This window comes from Panthera leo, chromosome A3, assembly GCF_018350215.1.
Source record: "Panthera leo isolate Ple1 chromosome A3, P.leo_Ple1_pat1.1, whole genome shotgun sequence".
NCBI lineage: Eukaryota > Metazoa > Chordata > Mammalia > Carnivora > Felidae > Panthera > Panthera leo.
Window position 1 is genome coordinate 60,847,601 of NC_056681.1, and position 20,447 is coordinate 60,868,047.

A 20,447-nucleotide genomic window follows, 5' to 3' on the forward strand; every position below is an offset into this window, starting at 1 on the left:
CAGGGATAGCTGTGAAAGGTTTCCTAAGACTTGGAGAGGGAAGGAGGGAGGGACAGAAATAAAACAACAGCTATGCTCTTAGCTTTATGGTTGTCTGTACAGGCTTCTAGAAACTGTACATGGTTCTCATTTTCCTTTGAACCTTTAGGAAAGCCTTGCTAATATTTTTAGACTTTTCTCCACCCAGCTTCAAGGTTTGGTCCAAGAAGCATTAAGGAGGGAAAGAATTCTCTTGAGCCACATGGCAGGGCCCTGGGGACTGGAGTTCTCAGCAAGAAGGTGCAAGTGCCTGGGAGGTGGGAGAGGGGACATTTTTAAAGGATGAAGGTGACTGCTCTACTAGGTAACAGATAATTTCCCATTTCCCTAACCTATTCACATAGTTCCCTACCACTTTTTAAAAAATGTTTACTTATTTTTGAGACAGTGCGAGTGGGGAAGGGTCAGAGAGCAAGAGAGACAGAGAGAGACAGAGACAGAGGATCCAAAGTGGGCTCAGCAGCAGCAAGCCCGATGCAGGGCTCGAACTCACCAACCATGAGATCATGAGATCAACCAACTGAGCCACCCAGGCACCCTCCCTAACACTTTCTATTTTGGATGTTGACACCATGTTCGTTCTTTCTCAGCCTTAGCTAATCACCAAGAACTTTGGCTTTTGTTCTCTCAAAACCAACAGTAACTTCAAAAGCCACCCACAGTGCATGCAAATAAAGCTAAAGGCTTAAGATAGTCTGGAACAAATAAAATTCTAAGGTGGAAAGGTGACTTACAGAGTCGATAAATATTTAGTAGTTACAACCCCCAAAAATGTGATTTTGAATAGGAAGGAGCAGAGACTTAAGGTGAGAGAAGGGTGTGTAGATTTGCTTATAGTTGTTCAGTTTAGTTTGAGGATTTTGAAAAGAGGACACACACCAAAGTCATTGTCCTGAGGGTGATGAGTCATCTATTTTGAATGCAGGTGATTAACTTGGGGTCTGTAGACTGATTCCCAATATATATTTATTGCTTTCATGCAAGAAATTTATAAAGCTCTTAACCATCAAAACGGTGCCTTTAAGCAAATAGCTTGTGCTAAAAGGATTATAAAAAAATTTTAAAGGCAACTTCTCTTTATATGCTCAAGAGAGTGGGATGTGTCTTTAGCCTTTTTTCCCTGTCTCTTCTTGTATTTGGGATTTTGATCCCACTTAAAGCCAAAGGTGTAGAATGCCTCTTCCAGGGTTCTACCCTGGCTCTTCTGCAACTAGTCGTGCAGACGTCGGCTTCTCGGGTCCTCAGTTGTCCGTCAGGATGTGGTGCAGATTCCGGGTGGTCCCCACATAACAGCGCCGTCAATGATAATTCAGACGTCAGATAACACCCTCTGAACGTTAACTTTTTCTCTTCTAGCTGGAGTGTGAAAGTTTCTCGCGTGTAAGCTGTAGTGGCCTAGGTCTCTGCGGGGATACAGTTCACGTTCATCTTCCTCCTTGCAGGAAAAGCTCCCTGCTCTTGCTCCCTGCAATCAGCAGACCAAGACTTCCATGAGGGCTCTTTAGTTGATTAGCTGAGCGACCACCCGAGGCCAGCACGTTTCCTAAGACGATCTCCTTAAAAGGACCAGCCTGTCTTTAAAAGGAAAAAAAAGGGGGGGGGGGGCAGGGGGTAGCCAGCGAGCCTGAGAAGTCATCAGCAGCCTTTCTTCCCACACTTGTGGTATCACAACAATGATTCACCTCAACACAGGGCGGCAGCTTCCCTAATTAGCCTGGAGACGCTCCGGACCCACACGGTTATAAAAAAACAACTTTTACTTTTATTCAAATGTACAGTTCCCACCCACTGCGCCCACTCCCTCCATACCCGGGCCCGCGGGCCGCCTGCTTTGCCGGGCGGATCAGGATCCCCCTAGGCCCCGCGCCGTCGGGCCGCGAAGCCCCCTGGTGACCTGGAAGGTTGAGCCTGGAGTTGGGGCCGAATCCCTCTCGAGGGTATTCAAGTGAGCCGGAACGTGAACGCCTCGTCCTCCAGGCCCGTCGGGGTCGCTGGTGGACCCCGGCCTCGCCAAGGTAGGGGTGGCCTGGCCCGGAGCCCCGACAGCGTCGCCGAGTGGGCCGGCCAAGGCGGGGGCGGCGGGAGCAGCCGCGGGGTGCGCAGGGGTCCCCGCCCGGCGCGTGGGGACAGCCTGGGCCCGCCGGCGCCTTCCCCCACGAGCTGTGGGCAGCGACTCAGGCTGTTGGGTGGCGGCGGCGGCGGCGGGAGCGGCGCGCCGCGGGGGAGGTGCGCGCGGCGGCCGCGGGCGAGCGGAGCCGCGCGGCGTCCGCCCCCGCCGAGCCGAGAGGAGCCGAGCGGAGCCGGCGCGCCCGGGGCTGGGAGCGCGCGCCGAGGCAGGCTGAGGGCCGGCAGCGGGAGCGTCGCGCCCGCGCCCCGCTCTCAAGACCCCGACCGGGGCCGTGGCGAGGCCAGCTGACACCTGCTGCGTCGGGCCGCGGGCCGCAGCGTTCCCGCGCGGGTGCCGGAGCGGTTTCGGGCGGGGGCCGCCGGGCGCGCGCGCCCACGGCGGGAGCGTTCCCCGCACGCTGCGGACGGTGTTCCTCCAGCGCTTCGCCGAGCCCGGGCCACGCTCCTGAGCCAGGTACCCGGGCGGTCTGCAGCGGGCTGGCCTCGAAGCGTGCGTGGGCTGGCGACCAGTGGCGCGGGGAGACCTGGGCGGGGGCGGCGCGGACCCAGTAGCGCCCCGACGTCTGCCCAGGTGTGTGGCCGGCCAGGGCAGAGCCCACGCGGCCAGGTGCCCCTCGGACTGGGGGTTGGGGGGGGTGGGGGGGCCGCGTGGGGCAGCGCGGGCCTGGGCGGAGATGAGCCAGACACGCTCACGCAAGTGCCCAAAGTTTTCCTTTGCTCACTTTGCTGGACTTAACTTTGAATTGTGAGGTGAAGCATAGCAGTTTCAAGCTTTAAGAGGGAAGTCGATCTTGCTGGGTCTGGATCGTTAGTATACGAAGTATTTGTGCCTGCTGTCTCTAAAGGCCATGGCAGGAGAAATTAGTGGACAAAGTCACTAAATGCCTTTTTTATGTGTTAGTTAATGGTTTATTTGTAGACAGGTTTTAGGCTTCGGTTACAAGCCACCAGTAAGGGATTCTGGGTTCCATGTAAGAAATATTCAAATTGGGGGGCGTTGTCTTAAAAAAATTATAGTTGACATGCAATGTTGTATGAGTTTCCAGGGTATGATTTGACAGTTCTATAAGTTACGCAGTACTCACCACAGTGTTCAAAATTTTAATCAACAACATATATCTTGAACAGATGCTTCATATCTGGCAGGGCTTTAATTTGAGGTTAATAACAGCATAGGTAGTTACTCAAATGAGCTAACATTTGGCTTTGAAATGCAGGGAAAAAGGAATGCCACCGTTTGAATCGGACTTGTGTAGGTACAGGCTGACAGCTGGCATCGTGTCACTGCTGAACACTTAATTTTGAGCCAGGAAATCTCTCCAGTGAGAGACAAGCAGCTGTGTGATCTTTTTAGAGGATCACCCCATACCTTCTCAAGCTATCTTAAAATATCCTCCCTTATTCAAGCCTGCAAGCTTTCTTCATTTACATAACGCAGGCAGTGGACCATGGAATAGAATCTATTTAGACCCCTGGTATTCAATCTGGAACTCAGTCACCTCATCCCCCACACACCTGGAATTATGGAGCAGGGGGGTCACTCCTGAGAGCCCTTTGAGGTTATAAAATTGTGGGGGGAAACATCTGGAGAGGGCCCTGCAGTGGTGTCTGGGATCCCTGCCTTTGGGAGCTGGTGGAGAAGGGTTGAACTGGCTGGCTTCCTGGCTCTGCCCCAGTCCTGTGCTGAGCCATGTTGGAGCCAGAGACAAAAGGAAAAATCACTAATCTGGATCCTGTCTTTAGTTAAAATTGTAATATTTAGCACGACATAGATTTTGTGTTTATTTTGACGTTTTAAAACACTGCATTAAGACGTTTGCCTTGTGGAGCTTTAAATTTTGCGTCTGCATTAAGACGTTTGTTCTTGTGGAGCTTTAAATTTTGCGTCTGAGGTGAATGCCTCACTTGCCTCACCGTAGTTCTAGACTTGCCTGTGAGTCCAGGTGCTTAACTTCTGCAAGCATCAGTTTCCTCACCTATAAAATAAAAAAAAAGTAGACCCTCCATGGATGTTGTACAACTAAAGCGTAGCATCTGGCTGTTTACATAGGACTAGGCATATGGGGACCATGAAAGGGTGGCTGTCCTATTTGTATTTTCCCGAATCTTCCTGAGTTTTGGTTTGCACTCAGCAAAATGGGAGTAATAATAGCCAATTCACAGGGATGCTGTCAGGGTTAAATGAGAGAATGTGTGTGAAGGCGCTGGCCCTCCTGGAGGGTAAGTTTTCTGTGATGGCTTGGTGGGCCCCGGATTTGCCTTGCAAGGTCACAACCACTTCCTTTCCCCTCTGGACGTTAGCCTTGTGCCTTGTCATGCACAGACACTCATAAATTCTGTTTGTGTTGCATTGAGACCCCACAGAAGCTTTTGAATCAAAGTAGAGATGTTTCTTGCCCAGGACTTATTTTGGAGTGGTGAAGTTCACCAGCCACAAGTTGTAGTTAGCAAAATGTTTTATAAATGAACTTAATTTTGCTACTCCAAACAAACAACTTTGGTTCCCTTTTGGTATATTTAGTCCTTGTTTATGATTGTGATTTTCCTGAGCCTAAGTCAAGTGATATTATCTCAGTCACTAGCTTAAGGCAGCTTGGTCCCTTGAGAGTCAATCTCTCAGTCTCTCTAGGTTACTCTTGGGGGCCCCTTCTCCCCACAGGTGGTCTCTGGGCACCAGGACAAGGTTGGCATCATGTAAAGGTGTGTGGGAGAGTGGCCTCTTGCTGGCCTTCTATTCCTCTTGCTGATGCATTTCCCATCACCACCACTGAGCCTTCTTTTCCTCCTCCACTGAGTGTGGTCCAGCTGGGTGTCACTGGGGTGAGCTACAGCTGGGACCTGGCTCCTGCAACTGGCTGTGAGGTCGGCACACTCTGGCTCTCTTCTAGGTCTCTCCTGGGCACCCGAGAAACTGCCCGGATCATGTGGCACTATGTTAGGCTTCCATTTCTGCTCTACTGAGTGGTCCTCAGTGTTCCCAATAGGAAGCAGGACAAAAACTTCCCATGTTTTGTGTTCCCCTCAACCTTCCATGGATTTTTCTTCCCTCACCACCTCTTCTCTAGGTGGTGCAAAGCGGTGGGGGGGCGGGGGAGGGTGCTCAGTCCCTTCAGCTTCCCCTTTTCTTAGTACTGGAAGAGTGTTTTTTTTTTCAACATTTTATTTTTAAATAATCTCTACACCCAACATGGGCTCAGACTTACAACCCTGAGGTTGAGTTTCATGCTCCACTGACTGAGCCAGTCAGGCACCCCAAGAGCTTTTTTTTTTTTAACCTGTGGGGCAAGAGTCTTAAGTCATATCTTCTGTTCTCTGTGCACTATGACTTAGAATAAAAAAAGAATTAAACATCATCTCACCTCCCCACACCCCCCCCCCCACCTTTGAAAAATCAGATGCATCCTGATGAGGTGGGAAGGAGGCAGGGAAGAACAAACTGGGAAAATAGGGAAAAAGTTCCCTTCCTCTCCCTGCTCTCCGTCTTTCTGGCCACGCTGACCTGGGTTATGGGCACTGGACTTCTTAATACATGAAAAATACTGGGAAAGATATAGAACCTGCTGGAAATACCAGTCACAGGCTGGGAGGAAATGGGGAAAGAGCAGCTTTGAAGCTTTGTTGGTGGGTGGGAGAAGAGACTAGTTTTCTGCTATACATTACTGAGTCCAGCCCAGTAAACCAGTTTCAGGTGGATTAATGTCTTTCAAACCATTACCCCCTATTTATGCTGCTGTTTCTTCATCATCAGAATGATCCACTGTGTGCTTTGCATTTACTAAAAGCATAAGAGAAACAGAAAAATCCAAGTCATAATTAGTTGCTTCTTCAGGGTGCTTAGGAATTATTTGAAGAATAAGATTAGCCTTTAGGAAGTCTAAAGCTGTAAACCCAAGCTCTGGGTTTTGTTTTCACACTCAGTGGTTGGAAGGTGAAGTGGTCAGGGAAGGCTTCTTGGAGGGGGTGACTTTAAGTAACATTAAGACTTTGCCACATGGATGTGAGATGAAAGAGAGCTTTCCATGAGAAGGAGCTCTTGAGTGCCTAGAGACAGAAAGGCCTTCCCAGGGGTGGCCTTTCAGGATGTGCTCATGGCTTGACCCTTCTTGGTGTCATGTTTATCCCTTTTGTTGTCTAGGTACCTGTAAACACTGGCACAGTTACTGTCATCTGTAGGTAGGACAACAGGAGTGGTCAGCTCTCTAAATTCCTTGTGTTTTCCCAAACTAATGGAAATCAGAGGTGTTTTCATCTACCCTGTTTTCTTAGATATTTGCACCTCAAAAATAATTTCAAACTTTTGGGTCAGGTCAGTGGTCCTTGAGATATGTTTGTGATTCTGATGAGTTAGTTACCTTGGAATTCTTTGTATTGCTTTAACGTGCTATAACCCATAATTCTGAGCTCAGTGGGTCATGAACCAGAAGATGCCATGTGAGTACTCATGGAATTTAGTGGCTAATAGACAGGGAACAGTGAGACAGGTGTGACCATGCACCCAGGGGCTCCTTCTCATTGGTGTCAACCCCTGACTCCATGCAGACACTTGTACTTTTCAGATGCAGATTCCTGGTAGGAAGGACTCTCAAATATTTTTCTTATGATTAAGGTATCTGTGAAAAGAAATTACAGAAGATCTTTTTGAAAGGTGAGGAGTAGACAGTTATTTAGTTGCTCAAGCCTCTTCCTATCCCTGGTGTGTGAGGCTAATTTGTAAATGTATGAAATTTGAGAACTTCTGGAATACTTGGCCTCACGTCTGAGGTCCATTCACCAGTCTCTGCATCCTTTCTGACCCCCAAATTCTCGTGTTTGTGGGAGGCAATAGAAGCATTAGCTGTGGTGTGCGATTTTCCCAAGAAACTGCTCTCTGAATGTGGCATATGAAAATGTCAGAGGTGTTTTGCTTTCTTAAAGTAAGTGATCCAGCCAAGGGGGGCAGTCAGGGCGCTGGTTTCAGCTGTGGCACTTAAGAGTCCCTGTGACCTCAGGCACCCCAGAGAATGGGGGGGGGGTTTACTCATATGCACACACACACACACACACACACACAAGCATTACTTGAGGTATTGTATCAGCAGAAGAAATGCTTCATAAATTATTTATGACTATTCTTCCATTTCCTTTCTTAGAACGTGAAGGGTACTTATTATAATTCCCAATTAGGACCCCTAATAAAGTACCCTACAGCAGTAAAGGGTCCTTCTGCATCTGAGATCTGATGGCATTTAAGGAAAATGAGCAAATGTGCTACAGAGTGACCCTGAGAAAAGTTAGTGGTAGATGTCATGTGGGGAAAGGCCTTGATGCAATTTAAAGCACACAGTGAGAAGTGAGGGGAAAGCGATGGGAAGGGTAGCACAGGTAGGATAGGGTGAAAGTGGGTGGAAGACCTTCAGCATCTGGGTCCTGGGGTGCACTGTGGTCATGGGCTCCATCTCTCTCTACAGCATTAGCTGTCCCTGCTAATATGTGGTTACAAGGACCAGTTAAAGTACTAGCGGAAGGGCCATAGATGGGACACACACACACACACACACACACACACACACACACACACACACGTTCTATTGGTGAGACTCGTAGGGACAATTCTGCCCTGCCACATCTGTGGCTCCTCAGCGAGCCTGATGAACAGCCATGGATTAGAAGATCAGAATGGGTGTCACCAATGGGTAACCAAATTGCAACCAATATTAGGTTCCTCTTATATATTTAATGTTATACATAAGAATACGTCATGAATATTTAGTACCTTTTCAGCATTTAGTGTATCATGAATATTTACTGCCCAGCTACTTTGGGTATATTTAGTACCTCATGAATATTAGGTATCTCTTGTCCTTCCACACCTTTCTGTCTGTTTGATATACACATGTTCTCTTTACTGAGTTTTATCTATACTAAACATATCTTATAAGTCATCCATCCCCTTTGCTGTCTTTTCTTTAGAATTGAATATTCTCAAATAACATGACAAATGTACATTACACCAGCCTAGTCTCTTAAAATAAATTTCCAGGTTGTATATATTTTTGTGAAGCCGTTGTCCTATCAGGATGGGTGTCTGAGGTGTGTGGGGGCCTCTGGGACCGGGTGTAGGTCTGTATAGGCCGATAAAGCTTGCTCATGTGCACTTCAAGTTTGCAGATGGACAGTGAACTGTGTGCTCAGGGCTGGTTTCTGCTCTTGGCCCCTCAGGAAAGAAGTGACCATGGGAGAATGTCCATCCGAGAGGCTATACCTGTTGTTTTGAGCCTTGCGCAAGCTGGTCTCAACTCTTAGCTCTTTTTGGTTGGGTGCAGCTGTGTGGCCAGGCACAACATCTGCACCAGCAGGGACAGGGACAGGAGCATTGGATGTGGGGTCACAGTTCACCTGGGGCCTAGGCTCAGCCCTGGGCCTCTTGAGTTCTCCTCCCTGGTCTGCAGCTGATGTGGGCAATGCAGAGCTGCTCTGGAGCACCATCCCCTCTCTGCACCTGCTGTTCCAACCTGTGTCTAATACCACACTCCTGGTCCAGAGGTTCCATCATCTTGCTTTAATACATTAATTACTCCCCATTTCTTCCCCTCTATTCCCTGAAAAGTGGTAGCAGGAACTTTTTCATGGGTCCTTTCTGCATGGACAGTTTGTGACATGGAAGCGACAAGCGCGAACCCTGCTGATGGAAATGGGGAGGAGGATGGGATTTGGGGGCGGGTCAGGCCCACGCACTGGACATCGTACCACTTCACCTGGTGCTTTGTTCTCTGTGAACTGGGCTTATTTCCTCAGGAACTGAAGTGGTCACGTATGTTTGGATGGTTGCTGGGTGGCAGCTGCATGCTCCATTGGAAATCAGATCTTTAAATCACCATGTATTAGCGTTTCCAGTATACCGTCTGGGTGAAACAGGCTCTTCACGTACAAACACAAAACATTTTGCAGATCTGAGTCACTGTTTTCTGAGGCTTGGCCTGTGTCATCTTGTTTTCATCATGGCCTCCATGAGCAGAGATGGTTCTTTCAGCTGAGGTATTCGTGCTAGCAAGGCTTCCCTGGTACCACGTTTAGAGCTGAAATTACTGGTTGTGTTTCATGGGCCCTGGGGCAGCCCAGAGGCATCCCTCGATAGTGGAGGAACCACTGCAGGCAAGACTCTGCCAGGCCAGCAGGCAGGGAAGGCCCAGAAGGTCGTGAACTTGGCGTGGGGCAGGCCTGCCAGCCGCCCAGAATGCCGACCAGACGTGTGATTTGGCTCGTCGCAGTCAGGCTGCTCCTTGGCTGCTCCCTTGTGTGGCACAAGGCCAGGTGCGGCACAACAGACTGGCTCCACCACTAGGCAAAGCCGGGGGCAGAACATGAGTGGGCGTCTTGCTAGATCTGGGGGCACGTCCTCCCAAATTTTTGTCTGTGCTATACCGAATATTCATGTGTGTGTGTGCACGCAAAAGTACCTGTTTAATATGAAGAGGTAATATCTACATTGTTTCGTGCTGCCCTTTCTTTCTTTCTTTCTTGTATATGTCTTTATTTGAGAAAGACAGAGAGAGTGCACACGCAAGTCGGGGAGGAGGAGAGAAAGAGGGAGGGAGAGAGTCCCAAGCAGGCTCTGCACTGTCAGTGTGCAAAGCCCGATGCAGGGCTTGAACTCACGAACTGCAAGATCATGACCTGAGCTGAAATCAAGAGTCAGATGCTTAACCAACTCAGCCACCCAGGCGCCCCTGCCTTTTCAAAATTAGTATTGTGTGTTGAGTCTCTTTTCCACATTGCTAGATATTCTTTCTTAGTATTGGTTGTGTGGCTGTGAGGAGCTCCCATAGGATGGGCAGGCCCAGCCTACTTAACCCAAGTCCTCTGTTGGATCGATGTCTACTTAAATTATTTTCAACCCTTAGCCACTTAGTAATGGTAGGACGGTGAACATCTTTGTCATGCTTATAATCCAAACATTTGTCTGGTTGGTTCCTTCCAAGTACTATCTCATAAGTAGATTTCCTGTGTATGTACATGCCTCCTCCTTTAATATGCCCTGCCTGGAATAATTTTTTTTTTTCACACCAAGGTGTTTGTGTGTGTGTGTGTGTGTGTGTGTGTGTGTGTGTGTGCACATGTGTGTATGTATGAGAGAGAGAAATTTCCCTCCTCTTGGCCAACAGTGTCTTCAACATCTGTGTTATTCAGGATTTGCTCAAGTTAGTTTAGGCAGAAGAGGATTTAATGCAGGAAATTCAGGGCCAGCAGAATCATTGGAAGCTTGGCCCTTGGCCAGACCTACAGGAGTGACCCCCAGAACAACACTGCAGGGCTGGCTGGACAGAAGCTGCTGCCTCCAACCCCAGACCCATTCCGTGGAGGGTCCCTCCTGCTCAGTGTACATCCATGAAGCTGGGGACAAGGCTGTGGGACTTCCACACCCTTCTCCCCGCATGGAAAAACCTTATGCTTCTGCGGAGGTGGTGGTGTCTGTTAGCAGGGATGCACAGGAGACTCTTCCACGTGGGGAGCCTGGCAGGGAGGGAGGCTAGGAAGTCAATTTATGAACTATATTTCTCCTTGATTTTCTAGCCTCTAGCAGGCAGTGAATAAGCCAGGGAGTGTGAACAGAATCTCAGCCTTTATTTGTTTTTCTAATGTTGTCCTTTTAGTGTTGTATCTGAAGCAGGCAGAGGTGAGGTTCACAGAATGTAACCACAGGTATGGTGATGGGCCTGGGTCCCTGTCTCACAGAATCAGTTGTTCTGCTCTCAGAGAAGGCCCAGAATCTTTCACGGATAAGGTTTTCATTTCAGTTGCCTTGGACATGAGCCCCAGTCCCCTTCCTACTCACTCTTAGAAACCAGATTAGAAGCTTCTCCAGCCTGAGCTTTGTTCAGATAGGTGACAAAACAACATGAAGCCATGTACCAATAGTTCCTGCAGACTTGCCTTTTCTATGAACCATGTATTTGAAAATCAGATCCCTGGAGACCTGCCTCAGTGGGAAGGGTGTGGGTTGTCTAGTTGTTTTCTCTTGACGTTGGAGACCCTTTGCTCTCTCCCCCTTTCTTGGTGGTGTCGTGTTAATGTTGAACAGCCCTGTTATTAGGCATGGGGAGGAAGCAGGAGTTAGCGTACTGTCAAGTTAAGACTCAGATTTTTTTTCATGAGCCATAATTGATCAGCAGTCAATTTATGAACTATATTTCTTCTTGCCTCTCCAAACAGGCTTTTGTGCATAATTACTGTGAATTCAGGTGTCTGTATAGTGCCAAGTTCCCCCTCTGAGTGGATTACTGCATTTTCAGTTGTTCAGGAAAAGCATTGCTGAGGAAGGGTTCCAGGAAAGACTGTGTCTTTAGCAACCCTCAGCCCATGGGTGGCCCATGGTGTTTTGGTGACTGTGGGGGTCAGCTACCAACCTGATGTGCACACCTTTCTGGCCCTAAACAGGCCCTCCACCCCTTACAGTAAATGTTACCCTTCAGAGATTGACTATTTAAAGCAACCTGATGGTCCCTAACTCAAAGCTCTGAGGGAGATGCTGGGGGTGAGGAAAGAAGGAGCCCAGCTTCCTCCCAACTCCAGATGGGATGTGACAGCCTTTGGGACCAGTTCTTGGAGGGTCCAAAAGATCATTATTTTAGAGACCCATCAGAGAAACCCATATCTTTTACAAAGGAGCACGTATTGGTGATTTGATATATCCCAAGTGATTCACTTCGGGTTTCAACAGCACCTTCCTTCTGTAAATTAAAAATAGAACTTGACAGAGCCGGTCACTATACGGTAAAACCTTGGTTTGCGAACACAATTCATTCTGGAAAACATGCTTATAATCTAAAGCTCTTGTATATCAAAGCGATTTTCCCCATAAGAAATAATGGAAACTCAGATGATTCGTTCCACAACCCAAAAATATTCATGTAAAAATGATTACAATACTGTAATATAATATAAAGAAAATACAAAATATAAAGAGAAATAAACAAACTAAGCTGCTCTTACCTTTGAAAACCTTCGTGGCTGATGTGAGGGAGATGAGAGAGGAGGGTTATTGTGTAGGATGACTTTTACTATCACTAACGGAATCACTGCTGTCTGTTGGCTCAATGGAATCTTTTTCTGTATGGAGGCAATTGGATAGTCTCACATTGATATTGACTACAGTACAATATTAATAAGCACTTGTCATATACTGTATTTAATGTAACTGGCAATAGGTAGTAGAGGAAAGGGTCTGTATCTGCAGGAAGCCTGACCTAGAATGAAACAAAGCATCCCAAGCTTACTCGTGTATGGAAAAGCAAAGGACAGTTCATTGGTGCTTTGAAGTGACAAAAAATACACTAGTGCCAGTTGTGGGCACTCTCCAACGTTCTAAAAAGTCACTGATTTCTGCCAAACACTGGGGCCTGAGACAGAGCATCCTAGCATGGGAGATCACCTGTAATCCCACAGAGAGAGAGAAAGAGAGAGAGAGAGAGAGAGAGAGAGAGAGAAACCATTGGCTCAGTTGTGATCATGTGATGTTTGGCATCACATTCTGCTCATATCACAAGACATTGCTCATTTATCAATTTAAAATTTATAGAAATATTTGCTCATCTTGCAGAATACTCTTAGAACAAGCTACTTGTAATCCAGTACTATACTTACTACCTGTTGAACACTGGGCACCATTTTGGGTATTTCCCCTTCATCATCTCACTGAAGCCTGTGATCACGCTGTACATTTTATAAATAAGGAAACTGAGGCCCCGAGAGGTGAAGTAACTTGGCCAGGGTTCCTCAGCTAGTGAGTGAAAGAGCTGTGAACCCAGCTCCACTCACCGCTCCCCCTGTTTCTCTCAGAAGATGATTTCCCCTTGAAAATAGCCTCTGTTTCCGAGGATGTGGAGAAACAGGAACCCTCTTGCACTGTTGGTGGGAATGCAAACTTGTGCAGCCACTCTGGAAAACAGTGTGGAGGTTCCTCAAAAAATTAAAAATAGAACTACCTTATGACCTAGCAATTGCACTACTAGGAATTTACCCCAGGGACACAGGAGTGCTGATGCATAGGGGCACATGTACCCCAATATTTATAGCAACACTGTCAACAGTAGCCAAATTATGGAAAGAGCCTAAATGTCCATCACCTAATGAATGGATAAAGATGTGGTTTATATATACCAATGGAATACTACTTGGCAATGAAAAAGAATGAAATCGTGCCATTTGCAGCAACGTGGATGGAACTGGAAGGTAATATGCTGAGTGAAATAGAGAAGTACAGATATCATATTTGTCACTCATATATAGATCTTGAGAAACTTAATGGAAGGCCATGGGGAAAGGGAAGGGGACAAAATAGATACAAACAGAGAGAGAGGGAGGCAAACCACAAGAGACTATTAAATACAGAGAACAAACAGGGTGGATGGGGTAGAGGGGAAAATGGGTGATGGGCATTGAGGAGGGCACTTGTTGGGATGAGCACTGGGTGTTGTATGTGAGCCAATTTGACAATAAATTATAGTAAAAAAACCTGTTTCTCTAGTGTGCAACCGAGATACTTACCCACACAAGCGCTGTGTGGTTGTTGGCTTTATTGCTGTTACTATTTAGCGAACATGCCCAGATGCTGTCATGATTGCTTTACCCTCACTGTTTTTATCCCGATTTTACAGAGGAGCAAACTGAGGCACAGGGAGGTTATGGGACTTACCTAAATCACCAGTACCCAGTGGAGCGGGGATTTGAACCCAGTGTCCTTTCCTTGTTGCCCTGCTTTTAACCTGTCTTGAACTTTTAACTTGCAATGACTGGGAAGTGTCCTTATAACTCCCCCAGGGTTTTACTTAATGGGAGGGAACACTCTTGGAAAATCAGTCCTGTTGGTGTTCACAGAGCCTGGAGGGGCTCCTTACTCCCCAGTCAGATTCCTTCTGAGCCCACCTCCCTGACATTCCAGCCACAACTGGAGTCTAGGTGGAGACCTTTCTTCCCTCCTGCCTCACTCTCTCGGCTGCCTGTAGCAGATTTTGCAGGAAAGGAGAGGAGGGGAACGTCACGGATGGAGGTGGCAAGGGCACAGGCACAGGCTGAAGGCTGGGCTAACCACACCCTGGCAGACCCCTGGCTGTTTGGGTGACCTTGAGGACAGCCTTGATCTCACTTTCCAACTGCACGCGCTGGGAGATTGAGATACGTGCCTCCCAGGGTTGTTGGGAGAAGAAAAGGCAATAGTTTATGTGGAAATGGCAGACGTGCTGTAACCAGTGTATAAGAGTGAGTTAGAAATGACATTTTATTTTAATTGTTATTATAATTTAGCCCTTTTTATTAATACATTTCTAGGAAGAGTAAGGCCTCGTGAGTGGGGGCTCTGGGCACAAAGCCTAACTCTCCTGTTCTCCAGCCTCATGGTCTCTCAGTGCCTGGGTTCCCCATGGGGGTGGGACTAGCATCCCTAGGATTCATGTGGGGACTGGCTGGAGTGCTAATGTCCCAGGGCAAGCACGTACTTAGCCCCAGCTCTTAAGTACTTGCTCACCTGAAGGCCTGCAAGTTAAATGGCTGCCATCTGTGAGAATAAAAACCAAAGTGGCAGTGGGGGAGAACGGATTGGAGGCACCAATGGTTGAACAGGTATGTCTTCCAGGCACTATTAGGCACTTATATGACCTCACTAATTCTGCGAATAACCTTTAAAAGTAGAAATGATTGTCACTCTTTTGAGGTGAGGAAACTAAAGCTCAGGGAGGTGAAGGTGATGTGCGGGTCCCCATCACAGGAGACCCAGGGGGCTGCATCCTGAGTCTTTCTGGCTCTATGGGGCTATTCTAAGTGAACTGTTCACCATGTACCAGCATGATTAACTGCAGGAACAAATACTTCCCCCAAAATCATCTGTTCTCGTTTCTCCCCCATTCCCAGATAAACACTGCTGTTGTGGCATCGTGTTATGCTCTCCTAGTTCTTTGCTCTTCTGATGGACATAGACAGAGTCTTTTGTGCAAAGTGGCAGTTTAAACCCCTCACGGCCAACCAAACTGGAATTCCCATCTGAACTCACGTCAAGGAGCAGTATCCAGGATGGCTGCCGTGGTGTTTGGTTTCTTAAAGGCTGTTGGTTCTCCCCTAAAGCTAGAGTGCCTGGTCTTTCTGAGAATGAGGGTCCCTTTGTAACATTGAACAATTTGGGAAACCTTTCACATGACAGTAACTGTATTTTCATGAGCCATCAAGAAGTGTCACTGCTCAGTATAGCTTTAGTATTAGAAATATACAGGTCATCAGGGTGCCTGGATGGCTCCATTGGTTTAGCATCTGAATCTTGATTATGGCTCAGGCCATGATCCCAGGGTTGTGGGATCCAGCTGATGCTCAGCATGGAGCCTGATTAAGATTCATTCTCTCTCTCTCTCTCTCTCTCTCTCTCTCTCTCTCTCTCTCTCTCTTTCTCTCTTTCTCTGCCTCACTCATGTGCTCTCTCTCTCTCTTTCTCTCTCTCTTAAAAAAAAGGGAGAAAAAAGAAAAGGAAAAAAAAGAAATACACAGGTTGTCTTAGCCACGTAGGGACCCTGAGGCACCTGAGACCCCTCTCTTCTACATGGACTCTAACAGAAGGCTCTGGGACTCTTGCAGCCATGTCTTTCCCTCAGTAACCCAGTCTCAAAGGGTGCCTTGGCCTCCTGTCTACCTGTGAGAGATAGCCAGGTATTGAGCTAATTTGAATACGAAATCTATAGCCAGAAGAAAACCAGGCAAAAGTCCCTGAGACAAACTTGTCAGTTTAACCAGTCCCACTGGTTAAAGTCCTTGTCTGTTTATTCAGTGTTCCTTCAGGACACACTTATTAAGGCCCCTGTGAAGCTCACAGTCTATACAGTAGCTCTAGATATAAAGGCATAAGTGCAGTGAATGTGACAGGTGAGGGCAGTGGATTCCACTGAGGCAGGCTGTGCAGGGTCTGGGTTGTAGAGACACTGGCCAGGCTTGAGCTGGGTCTTCCACAGGGAGTTTGCAGGGAACCCTGCTGGGCTCATGGTAGGATGGAGCTGACTGGCCCAGTAGCTATGGGAGGCTGAGAGTCCATAATAGTTTTAGGGCCCACAACAATGTTTTAATTTTTAAAATCCAAAGGAAAACATGAACTTTAGGCTCAACAAAATGTGTTAATATATAATAACATCATCTTTATGCTGATGCAACTGTAACATATACTTTTTAAATTTTTCTTTAATAGAGGAAGGGGCCTATGTAGGCAAAGGTGCCTAGAGCCCAAAACAGCCATAATGTGGCAGGATGGCAGAGTGACCTCCTGACCCAGGGAACTGCCTGAGCTGAGTCACACAGGCAGGGATGACCCAGGTTAGGAAGGGACCGCTCAGAGGCTTGGCTTAGCAATTCAATGGGGTTGGGGGAAAAGCAGGGACCCTGAAAAGACCGTCTCAACTTTGGCCACAGCCTGTTCATTGAAGGCAAACAGCCCTTGGTTTTGCAGGCTCAGGACCAAGTGTTTGGGTGCCTCAGCCTTAGGCATCACTGAGAGGTAGATGCGAGGGAATTTTAGGACCTTCAGAATATTAGCTAAATCCAGAAAAGGTTGGATTTCTCAAATGTGAGGTATTTGCGGCGGCGGGGCGGGGGGAGGGGGTTCTAGTCCCACCCTGGTCATTTGGGGTTGAGGCTTACACCTTTGAAAACATTTCCTCATCTGAAAGCTGGGGCAGTAATTCATACAGTTTTGCTGAGGGAATTAGATAGCACATGTCGAGTGCCTTCCTAGCCCAGTGCCTGGCCTGTAGGCACTGTCAAATGCTGGTTTCTTCTTTCCTTGTATACTTGGCCTCATTCAGGGCAGGCCAAGGAGATGGAGGTGTGCTTACCTGGGCCGTGCCTTGGCCTGGTACCAGCACCACTTGTGGCTGCCCTAGCCTTACCTACCAGGCTGACTCAGAAGGTCTGGGTGGGACCATAATTTGTGTTTAACAAGCTTTACAGGTGTATCTGCTGTGTGGCCAGGGTTGAGGGCTTTGGCCTTCACCTGAGCACGTCTGTGCCACGGTTTGGTAGATTTGATTTCCAAGACCGAGGCTCCCACCTTTTTGAGTGAGGGAGGAGCCTGAGGCCTCGTGTGGGGAGAGTCCAAGAGCGCAAGGCTGGGCTGGCCTGGGTCCCATCCACCCTGAAGAGGCACAGGCACTCCTTTGTCCTCGGCCCCACGGGCCTCCCCTTCTTCCTGGAATACTTCTTTCTTTTGGCTTGAGGAATGAGCAGAGCTGAGTGGCTTTTCTCCACACTGACGTTTCCAGTTTCCCTCATCTACTTTGTCAACACACGTTTGTTGCAGCCATGTGCATGGCACAGTGATTTGAGGCAGGACAGCTTAGATGTGGGCCAGGCCTTCATGGCACCACCTGATAGAACACAGATGTGTGCCTCTTATCATAAAGTAGACTAAAGTAAGGGCTACTCCACAAGGTGCACACCCTGTGGGGATTAATGAATTGAGATTACGGAGGCAGCGTTGATGGATCTGGAGGAGTGAATGCCACTTCTATGGTCAGGGTAGCATGTCCAGTTGGAGGGAGAGTGTGGCATGTGTAGGACAGGCCGTGTCTGATGGCACAGGACACGGACGGTATGGAGGGCTTAAGAGGGCAGCAGAGTTTAAAGAAATGGGCTGTGGCTGGACTAGGAAGGCTGGGCATCCCACAGGAACGTGCTGGCACTCTTGAGTGGTCATGTCCCTGGGGGCTTGTGGAGGCGACCACTCAGTAAGGGCTTTGGAACCAGCTGTGCTTGGCTCAGGAGAAGTTGTAGAGACAGTGGTTACCCACAGAAGTGTGTGCCGTGAAGCCTCTGCCTGTGAAAAAAAAAAAGCCAGGAAATGTGATGGAGAAGCTGTTCCCTTCACTATAGAATCAAAGATGGAACACCTAGGAAAGGCACTCATAGGAAATGTGTAGAACCTGTATGCAGAACACGATAAGGTTGCCCTGGAGACACAAAAGAGCAATTGTATAAATAAAAATGTTCAGCATGCTTCTGGAAGGGAGGGGTCAATATTTTACATATTTAAGTTGTTCCCAAATTATGGATTTAATGCAACTCCCAGCCAGAACCTGGATGGATAACCTACCAGATATTGAAACATTATAAACTTAAATGAAACATTTTGATATTGGGATGATAATATCATGGTAAACATATCCATGAAACAGACTAGAAAGTCTGGAAAATAGAAGTTAATAGATTTAGTTAATATTTAACCCCTTGGGAAACCATCAGGTCTTTTATTCGTATCAAACCTCAAAATATACTCCCTGAAATATATAAATTTTAAAATGAAATGATGAGGGACGCCTGGGTGGCTCAGTCGGTTAAGCATCCGGACTTCGGCTCAGGTCATGATCTCACGGTCCGTGAGTTCGAGCCCCGCGTTGGGCTCTGTGCTGACAGCTCAGAACCTGGAGCCTGCTTCAGATTCTGTGTCTCCGTCTCTCTCTGACCCTCCTCCATTCATGCTCTGTCTCTCTCTGTCTCAAAAATAAATAAACATTAAAAAAAATTTAAAATGAAATGATGAAATTCACTTTAGCTAAGTATTTGAGAAATTATCAGATGAGAAACATCTTTTTACATGTGATACCAGAGACAGGAGGCACAAGGCTAGAATTGTTTTTGTTTGTTCATTGGGGAGAATAAAAACTGTAGTACACCAATAGGAGAAACCCAAAAGCAAAATCAAAAGTCAATTGATAAACTAAGAAAAAATTCCTGCAATGTGTGTGACACATACCCTCTTACATAAACAAATCATCATTGATATGGAGAAGTGTTATTATGAATAAAGTTGCCAGTAGGAAAGTGGGTAAAGGGTATGAATTTGTTTTAAATGGCAGCAAATGTGAGAAAGAAGGTCAATCTTACAGTAATTAAATAGGTACATATTAAAATTAGATACTACTTTTTTGCTATCAAATGAGCAAGTTTTGGGTGTGTTTTTTTTTGTTTTTGTGAATGATGGTGCTCAGCACAAGTGGAGATGTGTGGCAAGGGCTCTGTTGTGCCTTTAGGAGGGGAAAGTATAAGCGCTCTGCCAAGCAGCTTTGGCAGAATGTCCCAAAACCTGTAAAGGAATACATCCTTTATCCTGGTGATTCTACTTTTAGGAATTTTCCCCAAGAAAACAATGAAATATGCAGTCAGAAAGTTTCTATGCAAGGATGTTCCTCACAATGTTATTTATAATTATGGATGAAAATTTGGAAGCAATTTAAACATCCAATAATGGGGAATGAGTCATTCGCATGCCAGAGAGCAGTGGAGCCCTTGAGAGTGTTTCTGAGGATGTTAGGCAAAGGAACTTCATGGTCTCAGGCTAAATGAAGAAGGCAGGAAAGATGGCAGCCAGAGCTGAGAGATGATGGGTGTTCAGGACCCCGGAGGGAGAGAGCCAGAGCGAGGAAGGGAGAAGTTTGGGTGAATAGGCCAGCCTTCACATTTGTTTACATTCCCTTCAGCGACTTTTGATTGAACAGGTACTGGGTGCATGGCATTGTCATTTTGGTTCTATTTAGAGCACAAGAAAGTTTGGGTGGACTGATCGAAAGGAAGGGGTGGTGATACTCTCAGAGGCTCAGGCAGGCTCTCACTCAGGGTCACAGACCCGTGTCCCCCCAGCCCCTCCAGACAGGCTCTGCTGTTCTACCCCTCTCCTGGCTGCTCCCCCCTTCCCCAGGAGCTACTTTTTCCTACTTCTTCTTCTCAGTGTGCCTCAGGGATGGGAGTTTAAAACCAAAAAAAAAAAAAAAAAAAATCTGAAAAACCCAAACAAACAAAAACTCAGGAGGTACAATTTTAATTAAAAAAAAAATCTTTCTGAAAAAGATATTGCCTTCTACATAAAAAAAAAATTTACATGTTATTTATGTATGTGTATAGGGAAAGTACTAGAAGCAAACATTATTAAAATGTTTCTGGTCAGCTCTGACAGAATTATGGGAGATTTAATATTTTTTTTTGTATTTTTTCTTATAATCAGCATGGATGACTTTCTTTAAAAAAAAAAAGCAGCTGTATGGAGATATAATTGACACACAATGTGCACACGTTTAAGTGCACAATCTGATAAGTTTTGACATATGTACACACCCATAAAACCAACACCACAGTCAAGACAATGAACATATCCATCACCCCCAGAAGTGCCTCATGCCCTTTGTAATCTCCTCTCTCTACTCCTGCAAGACAACCACCCATCCACTCTCTGCCACTGTTATTCAATTAACATTCCCTGGAATTTTATGTAAATTGACTCTTGCAGT

The 20,447-nt window shown here is 47.0% G+C and overlaps 1 protein-coding gene across 3 annotated transcripts in view; it reads left to right on the forward strand.

The window, feature by feature from the left end:
- Positions 1-1,964: 1,964 nt before the first annotated feature.
- The window catches only part of CRACDL (CRACD like), a 144,650-nt gene continuing 126,167 nt past the window's right edge, over positions 1,965-20,447 (forward strand). The window contains exon 1 of one of the 3 annotated variants that reach the window (XM_042932036.1): positions 1,965-2,054. The gene's annotated coding sequence lies outside the window, so the exon portion shown is untranslated. Of the gene's footprint in view, positions 2,055-2,557; positions 2,621-2,723; positions 2,738-20,447 lie in introns of those variants that run through there. The other 2 variants (XM_042932037.1, XM_042932038.1) reach the window with 2 other exon arrangements.